We start from the raw sequence: 17,931 nt of genomic DNA, 5'->3' as shown, positions 1-17,931 counted from the left end.
TTTCAGACGTAAAATGGAGATAATTTAGCCACATAAGTATTACGGTTATATCTTTATATCAATAGTACAATACATAAATCAAATTGTAGAGTAAAACAATTATTTTCGCAATTCTTGGAAAACCATCATTGGTTAATTATCTTCCGATTAATTATATACAAAGGTGCCATATGCTATTTCTTTTTAATACCAGTTTGGACAAGTTTCATAGTGAGGTTATCTACACATCAGGGATGTAAAGGCAATATGTGGGGTTACATATTGTAGTATTGATAGCTGACAAATTACTTATTTTTTACAAAAAGTGCATCAAAATGATTTTTCCCAAAAATTAAATCATTTCAATCCTTAAAGGCGTTTTCGGGACATCAATTACGTACATACAATATATCATATCTGGAGGACTTTAGAAGAATATGTCCCTGTATTCCAACTTGACTGCTAATTTTATTTCGTTTACTCAAAAAATTGAAAAAAAAATGTATTTAAAAAAACAGGGTAGGATAGGTACGTTTCAATTTTCTCTAAAACCATTTGCATGATCCAGGATTTGCAATTCAATGTTAAAAAAATGAGATTAATTCCATAAAATAGACATTAAAATACAGAAAACAACCGGAAATAATTAAAAATTAATAAGAATTGTTATTATTTCCCAAGTGTTACTTTTTTTTAGAATTTTAATAATCAATATTAATAAGTACCTATTACATATATTCTTTTAGTTTTTAATAACACAACATAAAACTCACCTACAGTCATTTTATTTTACAATTAAAATCATTTTTAAATTCCATACACTATTGATCTCTCAAAATGTTGCACTAAGTTGGTCATACAACGACCAGACGCACCTTTTGATTTCAAAAATCAATGATTATATTAACAGTCGACTGTACTCTAATTATTTGGCAATTGTAACAATTTTACATTAGGCAATTCATTACCACAATATAAATTATTACATTTAACCGCATTTTTGTAACTAAAAGGAACTATTGTAACAACTGTTGTCCTAATAAAAACAGAAAAAAGCTTACATTAGTAAGATTTATTGTTTTAATTATAAACTAGAAAAAACTATGTCACTTTTTACGTTAATATTAAACCTCTGTTAATGATAATATTTTATGCAACGTAATTAAACTAAAACCATAATAAAACATGAAGTGGTTGAAAGAAAGTAATCAATTTCTTCTCCTTTCGATTGCTTTTGATCAATGTCGATTATTACAAGCTGCTACTACTCAATAATTTTACCCAATTTTCTTGCCGTGTTGAGAAAAACATTATGGTTCCACATTAAATTATTTATCATTCGCTATGGTTTGCAGGTAGGATAACATTTAGTATTCCATGGAGAAATACGAATCATAACAAAATTAGTATTTCCCTTGAGCGCATACTTTAAAATCGAGGAGTTTTTTTCTGATATTTCCTTAAAACAAGAAATCCATAAATAATAGCATGAAAAATATTTTTTTACGTAATTATTATACAGGGCGGCTGCGCTCGGTGTGGATATCATTGGGCTTTCCAAAACGATAAGAAATACAGAGTGTATTAAATTAGAGAAAGGTCGTACATTTTTATACTTTTCAACAATCTGCAATTTGCTATTTTTTCTTTTTTTTACAACTTTTTTATTATTGACAATGGGCTTTCTAAATAATTTATTAGAAATTATCCAGGCCTGCTTAAAATCTTATTTTCCAATGTTCACTTTTGATTTTATTATGGACACTATATTGAATTTTTATGCCAGTAAATAGAGCAAAAAAACATTAACCAATAAAAACAAAAATGATGTTTTAATGGGGACCCTGAAGTTGTAAATTCAATTTGTGATACATCAATGAAATCATATTTTTTTTTGCTCTATTTACTGGCAAAAAAATCCAACAAACATGGCGTCCATTAGAAAATCAAAAGTGAACATCAGAAAATAATACTTTGAGCAGGCCTGGAAAATTTATGATAAATTAATTAGAAACCCCATTGTCAGTCATGTAGAAGTAGTAAGTTTCATAATTATTTTAAAATAAATAAAAAAGTATAAAAAAAGGAGAAAACGGCAAATTTCAGTTTTTTTTGTGATAACTCCAGAACAGTTGAGGTTCTTAAAAAGCATAAAAAACACAACTTTTCTCTAATTTAACCCACGCTGTACCTCTTACAATCTATACTGACCAGCCAGTATAGCCTCTCCAATTTTCATAAATGTACCATTGCGCCTCAATTTTTTTTCACAAAACTTCCATAAAATAACGTTTTCAACCAACAAACCGCAAATAATCGCTTAAATTGAACCTACATTCTTAGAATGTTTCTTGGTATCTACTAAATTTTTCCCGCAGCATCACTCGCATTGATGTTCTAAATGCGTGTAAAAGATCATCGACGACCACATAAAACTAATTTTTTCTATCCCTCTAGAATAGTATTTTTTTCTAGATAAAAGATACCCTATGACCTTTTCTATACCTCTAACAATGTATGTGCAAAGCTTCATGATGATCGGGTGTGTAATTAGGGCGTAAAATCGTAATAAATGAACTCGCATTCGCATTTATTATGTTAGTCAGGATGCAAGGAAAAAGGAAGGATATTTCGAAATTTAAACACTAAGGGGAGAAAAGTTTGTATGGAATATTTTTTGAAACTTGGTCCTAATGGTCAAACACATATTTCAGCATTTTGACAAGAGATAAAAAGGATTACGCCTATTATAGAATCAATTATTGCGAACAGTAACTAAAACAATAAAAACTATGTAAATTCACGAAATAACAGACAGAAAGAAATGAAATTGTACTAGAGCGTTACAGAGGGCGTAAGGCGAAGAGGTGTAAAGATCAGTAGCATACAAAAACTAAGTAAATAAAAAAAAATTTACTTTCATAAATGTAGTAAGTATCTATTTGAAGTCCGTTACAATTTGTGATCAATTAATTAAAAGTTGACATGCAATTTCCTATAAATTAATACGTTCAATACTGCATCAGAAACAAAAATTAAAATTCTTAAATTATGCATTTAAAAACGCGTCTAAATCTTTAACGGAATTACACACAACAGTAAATCGATTATTTTTTGATAGTATCACAAATTCTTTACTGTTCGTTTAATGCTAAATGTTTGAAGTATTTGCACTTATTTTTTATCACAAAAAAATGTCGCTTCTCACGAATAATCGCTAACAAGTTTTCGTTTTAGATACGGTACGGTCCTTGTACGAATTTAGTGAAACAACGGTAGGTATACCGTTTGTTTGTTTCCAAAGCAAATAAACTGAAAAGGTAAAGTGGGTCAGACTAAAAACAGCGATGGTCTGCAAGTATATAAGAGGACAATGCGGCGGTCAAGTGAGAAGAAAAGATATTACATACCAGAAAATACTGTAATTTTATACCTACAAATAACTTCAAGCAACAGGAAGCACACTTAACAAGATTAAATCCAAACATTATACAGGGCGATACCAAGTGTGTCCTGAACATCACACTAATTATCAAAATATTATCAAACATTTGGTCTTTTTTGTTTTTAGTTCAAAATGTCTATTTAAATCCCGAGATAAAAATGTTCAGTCTCTCAGAGTCTCTGAAAGTGAGACTCGAGGCTCCGTCTCTCATCGAGTCTCTCTGGTGTCGCTGAGAGAGACTATTGAGAGACTGTCAAAAAAACTGTTTAGCGGCTCTGAACGAGAGACTCGAGTCGCTCATAGAGAGATCCTCATTTCGTATCCAGTCTCTAAACGAGAGACTCGAATCTCTCAATAAGTGGTGTCTNCTGTCAAAAAAACTGTTTAGCATCTCTGAACGAGAGACTCGAGTCGCTCATAGAGAGATCCTCATTTCGTATCCAGTCTCTAAACGAGAGACTCGAATCTCTCAATAAGTGGTGTCTTGATAGACATGGTTAAAATTTTCTAGGTTCAACATATTTCTGAGATTCCAGTCTTTCTACGAGAGACTCGAGTCTCTCAATTTTTCAGTTTTATTCATTCAGTCTCACTGTGAGAGATTCGAATCTCTGAAATAACAATTTTATCGTTCGAGTCTCTCATACAGAAACTGTGAGAGATCCATAAAAACACCTAGGCAATAACTGAGACTGTAAAAGACTGTGAGAGACGCTCTCAGATACGTTGAATGATTTTGAGAGACTGGAGAGAAACTGAAAAGTTTTGTCTAGAGAAACCCTGAACATTTTTCTTAACAGTAACTATATTTATTTTAAGGTGAATTATTTTTTATTCTGATGCCGTCATTTCATTTTGAGGCAAGACAAAGTTTATTTAATCAATACGGCTGAGCTGCTATGCCGCAGGCGATCAGTACCTTAGAGTTCAATATCAGAGGACATAAATCAGACCTCATCCGAATTATATACCAAAGTTATAATTTTTACTTGACCAAAAAAAGGCTAATCCCGCTTCTAAAAGAGATTGTTAGTGATCATTAGTCCAAATTTAGGTAAGTTATGCAACAGCTTTACCATATAATACTACTGTTCTTTAAAAATAAATAATTTAGAACTGCTTCGACAATTACCCCAAGAAAATTAGTTAATGATAAATGTAAATTAATGGTAATTATTGCCAACAGAGGAATAAAACCGACTTTCAAATGCAAATGGGATGCTACCCCGGATGCAATTCCACATTTTTAAACGAAAAAGGTAATCAACATCATAAGGTCGTCAGTCCTAAGACTGGTTGGACACGCACCTCCACTCCTTCCTATCCTGAGCTAATCTTCGCATTTCCTTAAAACTAGAACAACCCACATCCTGTAACAGTAATTTAATCTAGATCGACCTCTAATAAAATAATTCGAAGTGGTCTGTATTCTGTCGAAACTGCCGGACGCGGATCGCGATTTCGATCTTTTTGGATCTCATCAGCGCGTCGCTGTAGCATCGTACTACAGATGGCGTTGACCGCGCCATTTGCGGTATTTTCGAAAACGCACTGTTAAGACAGCAGGTAAAAGTTGGTCTGCGTTCTGTCGGTGCTGTCTGCGGTGCGCTGATGAGATCCAAAAAGATCGAAATCTCGATCCGCGTCTGGCAGTTTCGACAGAATACAGACCACTTCGAATTATTTTATTCGATTATAGTAACGTGCCTATCACGTTGAGGTTGGCTACGCCGGGATTCGTTTTCAGCAAGTAGATATCCACACAAGTGGACCTTGTTGGAGCATACGTAATCCTAAAATGTAGCATCGTACTACAGATGGCGTTTACCGCGCCATTTGTGGTATTTTCTAGATCTACCTCTACCCTCCTAACTTCCGTTTCTGCTTCTAATATGTCTCATTGATGACTTCCCCCGAGGCAGTCCCCGTCCGGACATCCGAATAGTTTACATCCGGAGTGTTGTACCCCAGACGACGCCATCATTTGGTGTGTTTTACTTGGGATATTATAATGTGGTGGTTTCCCGTTACTTTCCACATCGCAGTATTGTGCATCAGAGTGTCATACCGATCCTCGTGATCTCTGCCACCCTGAGTACTGAAAGAGCTGATGCCCCCTTTCAGGGTCTTGTCTTAGTCTGGTTTTTCTTGAAGAACCCTCCCATTATGGTTGAACCTATAGTCCGGCTCCCTGTATCTGTCATTGAAACTCGCAAGCCAATCTGCCCACTCTAATTTGTACAAGAATTCGGTTAAGGTTCAAGTCCCGTCGGATCAGAAAAAAAGTGAACAGTGATTTAAAACTGACTGTTGTGATAATAAACGGTATTAGATTTAAAGAATCATTAGCAACGGGTCAGGGTGGTGAGGCGTTGAGGGATGCTAAAATTATAACCATGAGCTTTCGCGAATTTTCAGTTGTCAAACGATTACTATTTAATACGTAGTGTCCGACCGAAAGTTCGGTTTCTCAAGGTCTCATCCCTGCAATGTTTTCAAACTAAAAAGTTCCATGAATACAAAACAGACACGCGTTAGTTGATATACGTAACAACGAACGTTCCCCTGTTCATGCGTTAACAACACTTTAAATGATGGGACGGATGAAGCGAACGGAATGTCGCACCGATGGGGTCAACCGTTCCGACCCACGAGCATTTCAATTCAATTAGTTTCAACGAATTGTGCACGAACAAAGGGAATAATGCAGTAGAGACAGGTAATAATTCAATTAGTGTAAAAACTGACAATGGGGATAAGTCCTCGTTTAATTCGTCTTTAATTTAAATCATTTAGAGCGTTAATGAGCCGGAAATTTAACTGCCATTGAACCAATGCGGATATTGCGGAAAAGCTGTAGTTTTTCTGATTAAACAAGGCACCTGAAATTCTCGGCTTCGCGTGGCGCCGCCGATAAATATACGTGAAAATTCCATTTGTATGTATCAAATTCTGTTACTATAAAATCAAACAATTAAAAGATGTAACTGATCAAAGCTAATGCCACTGTACAAAATGTCAAAATTTTTCAGGAACTTTCAAAATCGGAATGACAATGTACAATAATCATCGCGATCTAGATAGATAATTTACACGCTGGTATCAGTTAGTGTTTATCATAGATTCTTATCATGCCAAAAAATAATCCAGGAAATTATCGTTAGCATTTTTAATTCCTAGAAAGATACTTTACAACAATTTGCCAGACATTCTAGGGTTAATAAATATTGAACTAGAAAAATTCAAACACTCATACCTATAGAAAATTACATTAAAAAGTTGAGCCTACATTTAAAAACCAGACGCCCTCTAGAAACCAAAAAAAAAACTACGAAAAGATTATTATCACAATTAAATGCTCACCCATCGAATACGACCCCACATAAGTATTATATATATATATTTGGAAAGAGGAAGAAATTATTTCTTTAAATAAAGCAAAGTCAATTATGATTCATATTTAAAAATACACAAGTTTGTATTATAACTTAAAAAACGACATTTTTTTTTTAATTTTCCGACACCACTGTATTAAATAAATAAGTGCCTTAAGAATGTAATAATTATTTGTTGTAATGTTACAAACAACCAAGATATGGACATGAAGCTAAAACCCGAAATTTTAAACTTTTGTTTATATAACTCGAAAACAAAAGGCAATAGCAAAATTTTTGAAAACATCAATTAAAGAAATCGAGAAACCGACATTACTTTCTTTTGTATCTCTTATAGTTACCGAGTTGTCATATACAAACGTTAAAATTTGCCCAGCCTGAACTTATTACATTTATTCTTTATGTACAATGAATTACATTTAAACATTCAATATAGTGGATGATTTCATTGTGATTTTTGAGATGTGTAGAAAATCCATTATGAGTCCATCCGGTGAGGAGTAGCCAAACTCATGCATCGATTGCAACTGCAGGGGCAGAAAGTGTGAAGAATTTGACCAGTAAACACTAACTTATTGGCAGATGCCCAAAATTATAAATCTATCCATTTTATCATAACAGATGAAACCCAGTTACACAGTTATCCAAATCACCATTTTGATGACCAAGAAAAAAAGGTCAACTGAATAAGTACTTCAAGGAAGGGTGTATCAAATGCCAGACGGTCATAGCCAACATGCTACGCCATACTACTCTTGGGACGCCAGAACCACATCACTCAATGATAATAAAAGATCAGATCTAATCAGTTTTTCTTTCTTTGTTTGTTTGTTTACTTGTTTCCTCTAATTTATTAGTTGTTATCTTTATGTGGAAGATATTATTTCATTTTAGTTTCTTTTGTTTAATTTCATTTTACTACACATAGGCATATGCGTTATACCTCAGGATTCCGAAAGAGATAAACAAGAATTTATTTGATAGTATTAATCTTCGCATGTTTGCTAAACTTGTATTTACGAAAGCTTCGGCTTTTCGAGTTAAATGAATTAATTTATTTCTGTAATATTAGGTAGAGGATATTTGTCTGAAACTGTTTTCTCGTTCAACTTACGGCAGTCTATGACAACTCTCAACTTTTTATTATCCGAAGCATCCAATTTTTTTGAATTAGACAACACGAAGAGAATGACGGTCTAATGTTGTTTTGATTCATCATTTACTTAATTTGATCGTGAGCTTCTTTCTGATGAAGTTTAGGATAGCGGAACTTTTAACAGAAGAATGTGCGTTATTTCCGGTATTAATTTTGTGTTTCTATTTTACCGCATTCATTGTTCATAAATTCTACTGTTGACATCTTAAGGTCATACGTATGTTACACGGCGCGTGGAGCGTGGATCAGCATTCCACCGCCCGCCGACGCCGTACAAAGAAATTAAAGAAACCGCTAGGACTCTCAATAGTCTTTGAGTGTTTCATCCCTACCAGTCAGTAATGACGGTGGGCGGGCAGTCTCTCCGGACTACGTCAGAAGGTAGGGCGGAAGACCCTCTTCAGCCTCCTTTCAGGAATCGTGGGAATGGGTTGGTGGTGGTTCGGGTGAGAAAGATGGGACGGACGAAATGAAGACAGAAGAGAATGAAAGATTATCTGTGGAATATTACTGCCCCAGCATTTGCCTAAGCGATCCAAGGAAACCACAGAAAAACTTGGACTAAGACAGATGGACCCGGAATGGAATCAGCGTCCTCCCGAATACTAAGCATTGGTCTAAACCTCTAGGCCATGTCGTCCGGTAATAGAAATAATTATATTCAATATTTACTTATATAGATAATATATTTTCTAACACACCTACATAAACATCTCTCTCTCTCTCTCATTAGCAGGGCCGCAACAAGGGGGGGGGGGTCCACGGGTGCCCGGGCACCCACTCGATTTAGGTTGAGCACCCTGTCGATTCCAGTCGATTCGGATAATAACTAGGTTCAAATAGTTCAAGTTCGTAAATGAACAGCCGAAATGATTTTTCTTTTTAGTCATTTATATACTATGATGAGAACTTTTTTTTTTGGTGAGCACCCAGTCAAATTGTAACGTTATAACGCCCCTGCTCATTAGCAACCGCTATTAAGAGGGCGGACGACAGTTCGGTTCTTTCTGAGTGCCAATTCGATCGTCGATTTATCTAGCTACTACTTTTGGGAGCCAATTCGACTCTGCCGAATAATTATAAAAGTAAAAGCTGGGATTGAAGATTATATATATGCGGATACCATAAAAGTATTATTTCTATCAAATTATGAAATTCACGCAGTAATAATATAATTTGAAGAAAACTTTTTGTCCATCTATGTGTCACCATTACGATTGGACTAATAACCGTTAACTTTTTATTAATGCAGATTAGTGAGAGCATAGTATACACTAATGGCGATTATACATAATACTGGACGTTGTGTATATTAGCTAAATTATGTAGGTAATTTAATAACTTTCTTTCAAAGACGAAAGTGCAATTTTCAGTCCCGGTAAGAAATCGCATTTTCTCCTTTATTACTTTTCCTAATAAGATATGTAAATTAAGTAATGAAATTGGCAACATAGTAATCAAGGTTTGTCAAGAGCCCAAGTTCTTTTCAGTGGCTTAAGACACGTTCGGAAGGAAGAGAGTTCATAGAGGATGAACCTCTCCAAGGCCCAAAACGCAAGAATAATCAAGTCACAAATCAAAAATGTTATCGATTTTTTTAAAATTTGAAACAATCTAAAACACACGAGAAGCTCAACTCCAAAAATACAAAGTAGCATTAATTTTTTTGTCGCACTAAATATTATGACGATTACAAACATTTCAAAAATGTGGAACATCTAATCATAATAAATATATTATTTCTTTAATAATAACGTCGTTTTTGCTTGTTTACTGTACACATATTTCAAATTACATTAAATGAGAATGCATCTGCCATAATTTCAAAGTGGATTTGCGTCAAATGCATAAATGTATATTATTATTTAAAAGACCACAACGCGGTTGACATTTAAATCTGCTTTATGACGTGCTCTAATTTAATTGGTTAATGGAAACAGTTGCACTGCAACGCTTCAAATCCAAAACCAATCCAATTAGCTGCACCGAGCGTCACAATATTACTGACATTGTAATCCAAAGTAATTAGGTGCAAACATGCAGAAATAGAACAAAAAAGAAAAAATGAGAGCGCTAAAATATACTCACATGATGCGGGAGATCGCTGACGACCTTTTGTTCCTTCTACCCTAAAAACAAAAAGGTTTTAATCAGAATTTATTGCACATGAAATACAATATAACTAATATAGATATAACTGTCTTCTTTTACAAAAAAATGCAAAAATATAGATACTTTTTTAATAAAACTTATACGAGGCTGAACAAAAGCTTGCGCTGGTACTTATTGATATTGGGAGTGAACAGGTTAGAACGAGAGGATATTTAGACAATATTTCTTGATTTCTTCGTATTAGTGTAGTAGTATTACACATACTACGTGGGCCACCTACAAACATTGAGCAGCTTACCAGAGTAGAAAATCACTATGGCTCTGATCGGATCAAGTCTTCCAGGTGCCCCAATAGTGCTCAAGAAGAAAAAATTGATCAGGACCGAATCAAAATATTCTGATTATACAAACTCCCAATAGAGATACCTTACGTGATCCTGAGCATAAGAGGCAGATTGGAATGCTTTGTAGGATCCTGACTAAAAAGCTTGTAGGAGGCAGATCGGCGTATGATAGAGTAATCTACGAGAGATAAGGTATCTCACAGGATTTGAAAAAAAAAATTAATTTCCGATAGGGTAAAACCGGTAGAGATGGCGCAGCGGGGGAGATGGCGCAAACAAATATTTTCCACGTTTCGCGCTTTTGCAGCACAATAGTACTGTTTAGGTCTCACAGTAATGAGTGGTTGTTAATTAGTGGTGTGTCTGAGTGTTTAAATGATCTGCTAAGGTAAGTAAATAATCAATATATATTTCTGCATGCTAATTTTTTTTCACTAGTTTACACATTATAAAGTGTACAAATTAAACTAACGAATTTTTGATGGGTTTATTATTACTTGAGCATTACCAACTGTTTGAAGCGTTCTTCTAACCTACAATTGCAAGTATGCATGCAATGAGGCGGGAGTACATGGCCACGCCATCTCACCCAACGGGATTGGGTTAGTTGGCGCGAGCCATCTCTCCCGACCTCAACAAAACATAAAAATTTGTATATTTTATATTTTATGTATTCTTTTATAGATGCCAACTGAATATATTCGCAAGGGAAGCTGCTCCAGAGGTTTGTGGACTGAACAGCAGTTGACTGCAACAGTAAATGCTGTACAAAGTGAAAATATTGGAGTTAATGAAGCATCCAGGTAGTGGCACGGATGGCGAGAGTGATTGTGTTGGCTGTGGGGAAAATTATGAATATACTTCAAGTAAAGAGGACTGGCTACAGTGTATTTGTTGTCGTAGAGGGCTTCATGAGGGTTGGTACCACGTTTCCCAATCATTGTATCCGATGTGGCAGAAAAGAAAATGTGAAAAAATGAGGTTTTTTTTGTCGCGCCGTCTCTCCCACTGTCGTAAGGTGAGATGGATTTTAACATATTTTTTTTAAATATCTTTGCGAATGTTAAAATAAGGCCGAATTGCTCGTTTTTATTATTTACCTGATGTATATCGTTGTAAACAATATGTTATTTCTATTAAACGGTTTTGTTTTTAAATTATACCTCTTTTATCAAGAAGACAAAAAAGGTGCGCCATCTCTCCCGGTTTTACCCTATGCAATTTGACTTAAATTTATTTTGTCCAAAGACAATTTAATGACAGATAAATTAACCTGTTTTCTTCTGGATGATATGAAACGTCATTATGCTTTTAATAGCTAAAACCATCATCATAATAATAATTGTAACTTAATACATGTGATATTTCTATAATATTTTGGAGCTAATTATTAAAAATTTACTATTTTTCGTCATTTTAAAGTCCTCAACGGCAGTAAAAGGAACGGAAAGTGAAGGTATTGTTTTATTGGTGCTATGGAATTATTAAGCAATTACTATAAGGATTACAATAAAGTAATAGTAATAGCAAGATCAGACTAGAATAATAATCAGGAGTTTTATGTACATTTACAATATGGCTAACAAGTCAGACTCGGACTGGGATAAATTTCCATCTGGGATTTCAAAAGGACATACAAGTCAGGGCCGGATCGGAATAAGTAATGAATCTCCTGACAGAGATACAATAAGGTAAGCACGTCAAGACTCCTATTACAACCTGACAAGGGCCAAGTATGGATATCGTAGTACGGCTTCCGTAGTAGAATCTATTAGGGTTAGGTACCTCTATTTCGATTTACTTTTTTCTAGTACAACATGCATATGCATAAGATTCCATTCTGACTAATTCAAGCATGTTGAATTTGAATATTACATTATTTTTTTATTATTTCTCATAAAAAAAATACTTTTTTTTCGACATTTAATCACAATTTTCTTGTTTCAAGTTCTATTGCGAAATTTTACTTTGGCGCACTCTGGCGGAAAAAATTATCTCAGTAACAAAAAACATCCCCTTGATACACTACTCAGGAACACCCTCCCATTCTACTCAAATCTGCAATAATATCATATGGCCATCTCGAATGCAAAGTTGATTTTCCTTTAAATTTTTTATCTATATACTTTTACAAAAATGCCGTTTCCTTTTTCTTACTATTTTGTAGTATCTGCATTGTTTCGTTCGCAATATGTAAGCAAGTGTCATATTCAAACACAAATAGAAAAGATCAAATAGATGTTACGTTTGACAAAAATAAAATTCTAAACATTTTTTGTTTGAGTTGAAAAAATGAGAAAGTCAGACAAAAACTACCATCGTTATTGGAAGTGAAGGTTTTTATGGAATAATAAAACTGTCAGCAAAAGAACAAAAAAATGCGTTCACAAGTGAAAAAGATTGACTCAAAACTACATATAATAAAAATTGTTTGTACATACAATAAACAAATATGTACTAATGTTTACAAAGGTGGATTTGGTACACTTTTATTATTTTCAGAAGGTTGGAAATGAAGAGGTATTAGAAAGAGTAAGAGAACAGAGGACTCTATGGAAGTCAATAAGAAACAGGCGAGATAGGTTGGCAGGACACCTACTAAGGCATGAAAGTCTAGTCAGAGACATATTAGAGGCAGAAACGGAAGTAAGGAGGGGTAGAGGTAGATCTAGATTAGATTACTATTCGCAAATAGTTAAGGATATTGTTGTTCTAGCTTTAGGGAATTGGAAGATTAGCGCAGGATAGGAAAGAGTGGAGGTGCGTGTCCAATCAGTCTTAGGACTGACGACCTTATGATGATGATGTTCTCGTCTCTTGAGTAAATACATCAATGAAAATTATTAAAATCTAATTAGTAGAGCTGCTCAAATCAAAGTTAAGAAGAGTTACTTCGGATAGGTATGTCTTAATTTATTTTTGCAAATTAAATTCTATAATTCGCTGTTCACAGCATGGTAAAGAGAACTTTGTAATTACTCATTTTCATTAATAATCCCATCTTCAAGCATCACGTTTCCAATAAACTTTTAAGCCTTAAATGGTAGTGCGAACCAAACTGAACCTATTTAAAAAATTTAATCGCTCCATTATCTTCCGAAAGCTTTCAATTTTTAATTGAACTGTCGACCCTTGTTCTCGCCATTTTTTCTCTTTTTAGTTAATTAATCATCACGTTTCCACCCGGTCGATAATTGAATTATAGGCGACGCCGCCGTCTGAAAACGATGCTATAACAACAACGACGCCCGACCTCCGACCTTTGAACCTTGACGCTTCACTCTTCGCGTTTCCGTCGCGTCGCTTCTCGAAAATTTGTCCCATTCTACCTAACGATCCGTCAAACCGTTATAATACGTATTACTTTCAGAAAAGCACTCGAATCACAATAGCCTAGCCTTTTTTTGGGCCGAAATGGATTTATATTGTCATTTTTGTCTTTGTGTAGAGTGAATTATCTGACGTTCTCGAATTTTCCTAAAATTTAAAGAAAATTGTAACCTAATGGTTAAAAGAAAAATTACATATAGAACTGATATACACGCCAGAGTACTTTAAATTAAATTAAATCGCGACTTCAGTATAACATGAATAATTTTTAAATTTCTCGTAAGTTAGCCCTCTAATATCAGAGGTTTGAGATTAATTTGAAATATTGCAGTTTAAAGTTCAAATGTATGTATGTATTCATCTTTATTTACAATCACAGCGATTATTCAAAACTTTTCACAACAGAAAAAATGTTCCTAATACGTCACATCCCTTCATTGCTTGTTCATCAGAAAACATGAAATACCTCAAGGGAGATCGCTCAAGCTAAAATAGATTATCCTTTGAAACTCGAAGTACAAAATAATGATGATAAAACTGACGCTCAAATTTTCCCTTTCATGTCGCATACTGTGTAAATCGTGGGGCAAGCGGGTGATCATTTTCAGCAAGTAAACATTAAAAAAAGAAATTACAAATGAAGGATAGGCCTTACTAAAATGCAAACTAAGTTAAGGATATTTATGGGAGGCAGTAATAGGAAGGCAGACATCTATATATATAAAAATGAATGTTTGTCTGTATGTCCTTTATAGAATCGTAAACTATGATATTGATCATATGATGATCTTCAGCAAAGTTGTTGTACATGAGCCAAAGAAAGGTTTCTGAGTTGATACGACAAATTTTCGATAGGAAAAACAAGAAATATTGTGTATCCCACAGCACTTCAATAAATATCGAATTGAAACGAAACGCTGCAATGTTACAATATTTTCGAAATGAACAAAATCAATAAAATGACTCAAAATGAATTGAATATTTGTGTAATGTCATTCCTTCAAATTTATTTTAGTTGGTGCGCAGGATACAGCTAGTAATTAATATAAACTGAAATAATTTTATTAAATATATAGTGTTTACCAAATACATACATGAATACATATAACTGAATGTCATCCATTTCCAAATGTCTTTAATTTCTTCGTTAAGGAACATCCATTAATTACGTGGAGTATTTTATTTCAAGATTTGGATCCCTCCTATGATGAGATTTGGTGAAATTTTGTCAGACCTCTCCTTCCATTTGACCTTACGTAATTATTGGCGATTTGCGTATTCAAATGCTCTATTTATTTCTAGATAATACTTATTTTTGTAAAAATTTGGACCCCCATTTCTTCCTAAACGTGATTAAGTGAATTTTTCTAGACTCCTCCCTCTTTTTGACTTCAAGTAATTAATTGACGTCTCCTTAATTTACTACATATTTAAGTGCTTTATTTATTTTTAGATAATGTTACAAATAATGATGATGTAATTCTATGAGGTGTTTTTTTTTTTTTTTAATTTGGACATACCCGTCTCCCTTTTGGCGAAAATTGTTGAGATGTTTGACTTCACATAATTAATAAACGTTTCCTTAGGTACTGAATTGTGTAGCGTCCGAAGTAAAGAAAATTTTTTGTTAATCGTTGAATAAAAACTCAGTTGATACCACGTCCAACATCATCACTCGTTACATAAAGATAAAGAAAGAAATTAAGGAGCAAGTAATCAAAAGTATAGATAAGCCTAAGCAGAATTCATCCTGGAAGAGTGGAAGTGTTTCGTAAGCCCCTGATAGCGTTTGAAACCAATGAAGGATGCGGAATGGTGAAAGTTGATTGTTTCTTTCACATTACAGTTCATCCGTAATTTTATTTGATTCCTCTTCAAGGTTCTTCATCTACATAGCTTACTTAGATACCTCAAGAAGATCATAACCCCTGATTAAAGTCTAGTAACGGCTCGTTAATTCAGATTAAAATTAGTTATTCACTTTCATTAAAAGAAAAAAGGATATTCAACTGCTATATGAATGATAGTGTTCAATAAAATTTGCAGTATAATTCTGTGGCATGCAAAATTCAGTAGTCATTATACATATAAATACGAACCTTACATCAAACATTGTGACTGTACAACTAATCAAATCAATTTACAAAAAGCAAGCAAAAGGATAAAACCTTGGGAGTGGAGGTTTCTCAGTTTCTAACTGAGGATGTCGAAAACTGTTTTAAGTTTTTAAACTGTTTTGTACGGAATTTAGAGTTTTATTATTTAGTAGACATCAAAAAATATCACAAATAAACCTACCCCTATATATGTACTTATAAACAGTATTGAACTCCTTCAACGAACTTTTGATAGTATCGATTTTTTACAGCAAGTTATAACCTAGTTTTAGTGTAATTGCAAACACTCATACTAATAAAACTTTAAATTAAATTTTTTTTAGTTCAAAATCGTACATCCGAATAAAAGCATACGCATACCTAATACATCGAAATAAAATCACACAACGAATCAAAAACGTAATAAAAAACAACCTCTAATATGCCAACCCGTCGGTTCATCAACAAGCAATTTCACATGCGGTGCAATTTCCACGGAAAATTTGAAATCACGTACCAACTAACGTGCATACTTTCCAACTTACCCACAGGTATAAAACCCCTGTACGCGTCTGCTTACATAGACATACACAAGTACGTACCATGCATACGATACGTACCTAGGAAGTTTCAGAACACAAAATAAACTCGACGAATTTCACATCGTGCCGAGAGTTTTAACAAAAATAAAGCGTAAAGGAATATACAGGATGTTTAAATATTTTAACAATAATTATCTATGGGAATTGTGCACGTAGATGGTAAAATTGCTTATTAAGTATATTCATACAACTCGTTAAATGAATAAAAAAAAAGTAATAACCACATTAACTAATTAATCTATACAATTTTGTCCCCTTCTGTAAACTATACAAAAGATAGAGATGTTTCACTCATTCTTTCCACATATTTAGAAAAAGAGAGAGTGACGAAAAAGAGAGAGGGTAACTGTGTACTTGGCGTTGAAGGGGAAGGTTTTGAGATGCGCAGGTAGGTTGCGCAGAGGAAAACCATAGAAACTTCTCTTTTTGCTAATGTTTGATTTTACTACAAATCTATTTTTCATACATACAATTTAGACAACTTTTAGAAGTGAGTTAGTTTAATATGAAATATTAATCTGAAAATTCGTTTTTGAATTTTTAACCCACTACACGCTACCTCAAATAAATGAGGGAAAAATTGTTGCTGTTGTCACACCCCCGCCGGGAATCGAACCCGGGACTTTTGGCTTTACGCACCAATGTTCTAACCACTAAACTACTAATTGTTCTAACCACTAAACAAACATTGCTAAAACACCAAACAACAAAAATCCGAATTGTTTCCATTACTGTCCGACCAATACTAACTGTTTTGAATAGAAATATGTCTATAGAAAAAATAATTGGAGAATCAGAGAATAAAAGTTAACTCGAAGCTTCTTGTAAAATATACGTAACATTAAATTTCAAATGAAAATTTCTTTTTTGTCATTTCAATGTGATTAATTACCTATATATTTTACTAAATAAATAGACATCACACCAACTTAACCATAACACTGGATGGAACCTTTTGATGTCTTAGATATCCTAACATATATAACAAATGCGAATATAAGTTTGTCGGCTTCACTACTCAATCGATCATCATGATGTTTTCTAGACACATTATCGGGGGTATAAAAAAGGACATAGGGTACCTTTTTTCCAAACGAAAATGTGCTGAGGGATAGAAATCAGTTCTATGTGGTCGTCGATGATTTTTGACTAGTATTTAGGATATCAATGCGACGGGTAGAAACTAGTATGTACATTAGGGTGCTTCAAACAAAATTTTTATTTTTTTTTCTAACTCTTACCCCCTCAAATGTTTCTATTTGATGTAAAAAAAAATCCTCGCTAAACATGAGCCCCATAGCTCAAATCTAAGGGGTCGCTATTTTTATTTTAGTTTCCCATTTAATTAACATAGGAAAAATTCTTTTTTGTTTTAAATGAATTTACACATAATTTACGCAATTTTTTCTACAAGCCGTTTCATATTCTCAAAGTTGAGTCTTTGAGCTTTACAAAACTCTAAGACAAAGTAT

General features: G+C 33.8%; 1 protein-coding gene across 1 annotated transcript in view; it reads right to left on the bottom strand.

The window, feature by feature from the left end:
* The window catches only part of LOC108736474 (protein-tyrosine sulfotransferase), a 241,466-nt gene that overhangs the window by 136,641 nt on the left and 86,894 nt on the right, over positions 1-17,931 (bottom strand). The window contains exon 3 of the mRNA XM_025980499.1: positions 10,064-10,104. The gene's annotated coding sequence lies outside the window, so the exon portion shown is untranslated. The remainder of the gene's footprint in view (positions 1-10,063; positions 10,105-17,931) is intronic.

This window comes from Agrilus planipennis, unplaced genomic scaffold (assembly GCF_000699045.2).
Source record: "Agrilus planipennis isolate EAB-ADULT unplaced genomic scaffold, Apla_2.0 scaffold127, whole genome shotgun sequence".
Classification (NCBI taxonomy): Eukaryota; Metazoa; Arthropoda; class Insecta; order Coleoptera; family Buprestidae; genus Agrilus; species Agrilus planipennis.
The sequence above is the reverse complement of the archived record's forward strand: the minus strand, read 5'-3'. Positions and strand labels throughout refer to the sequence as shown.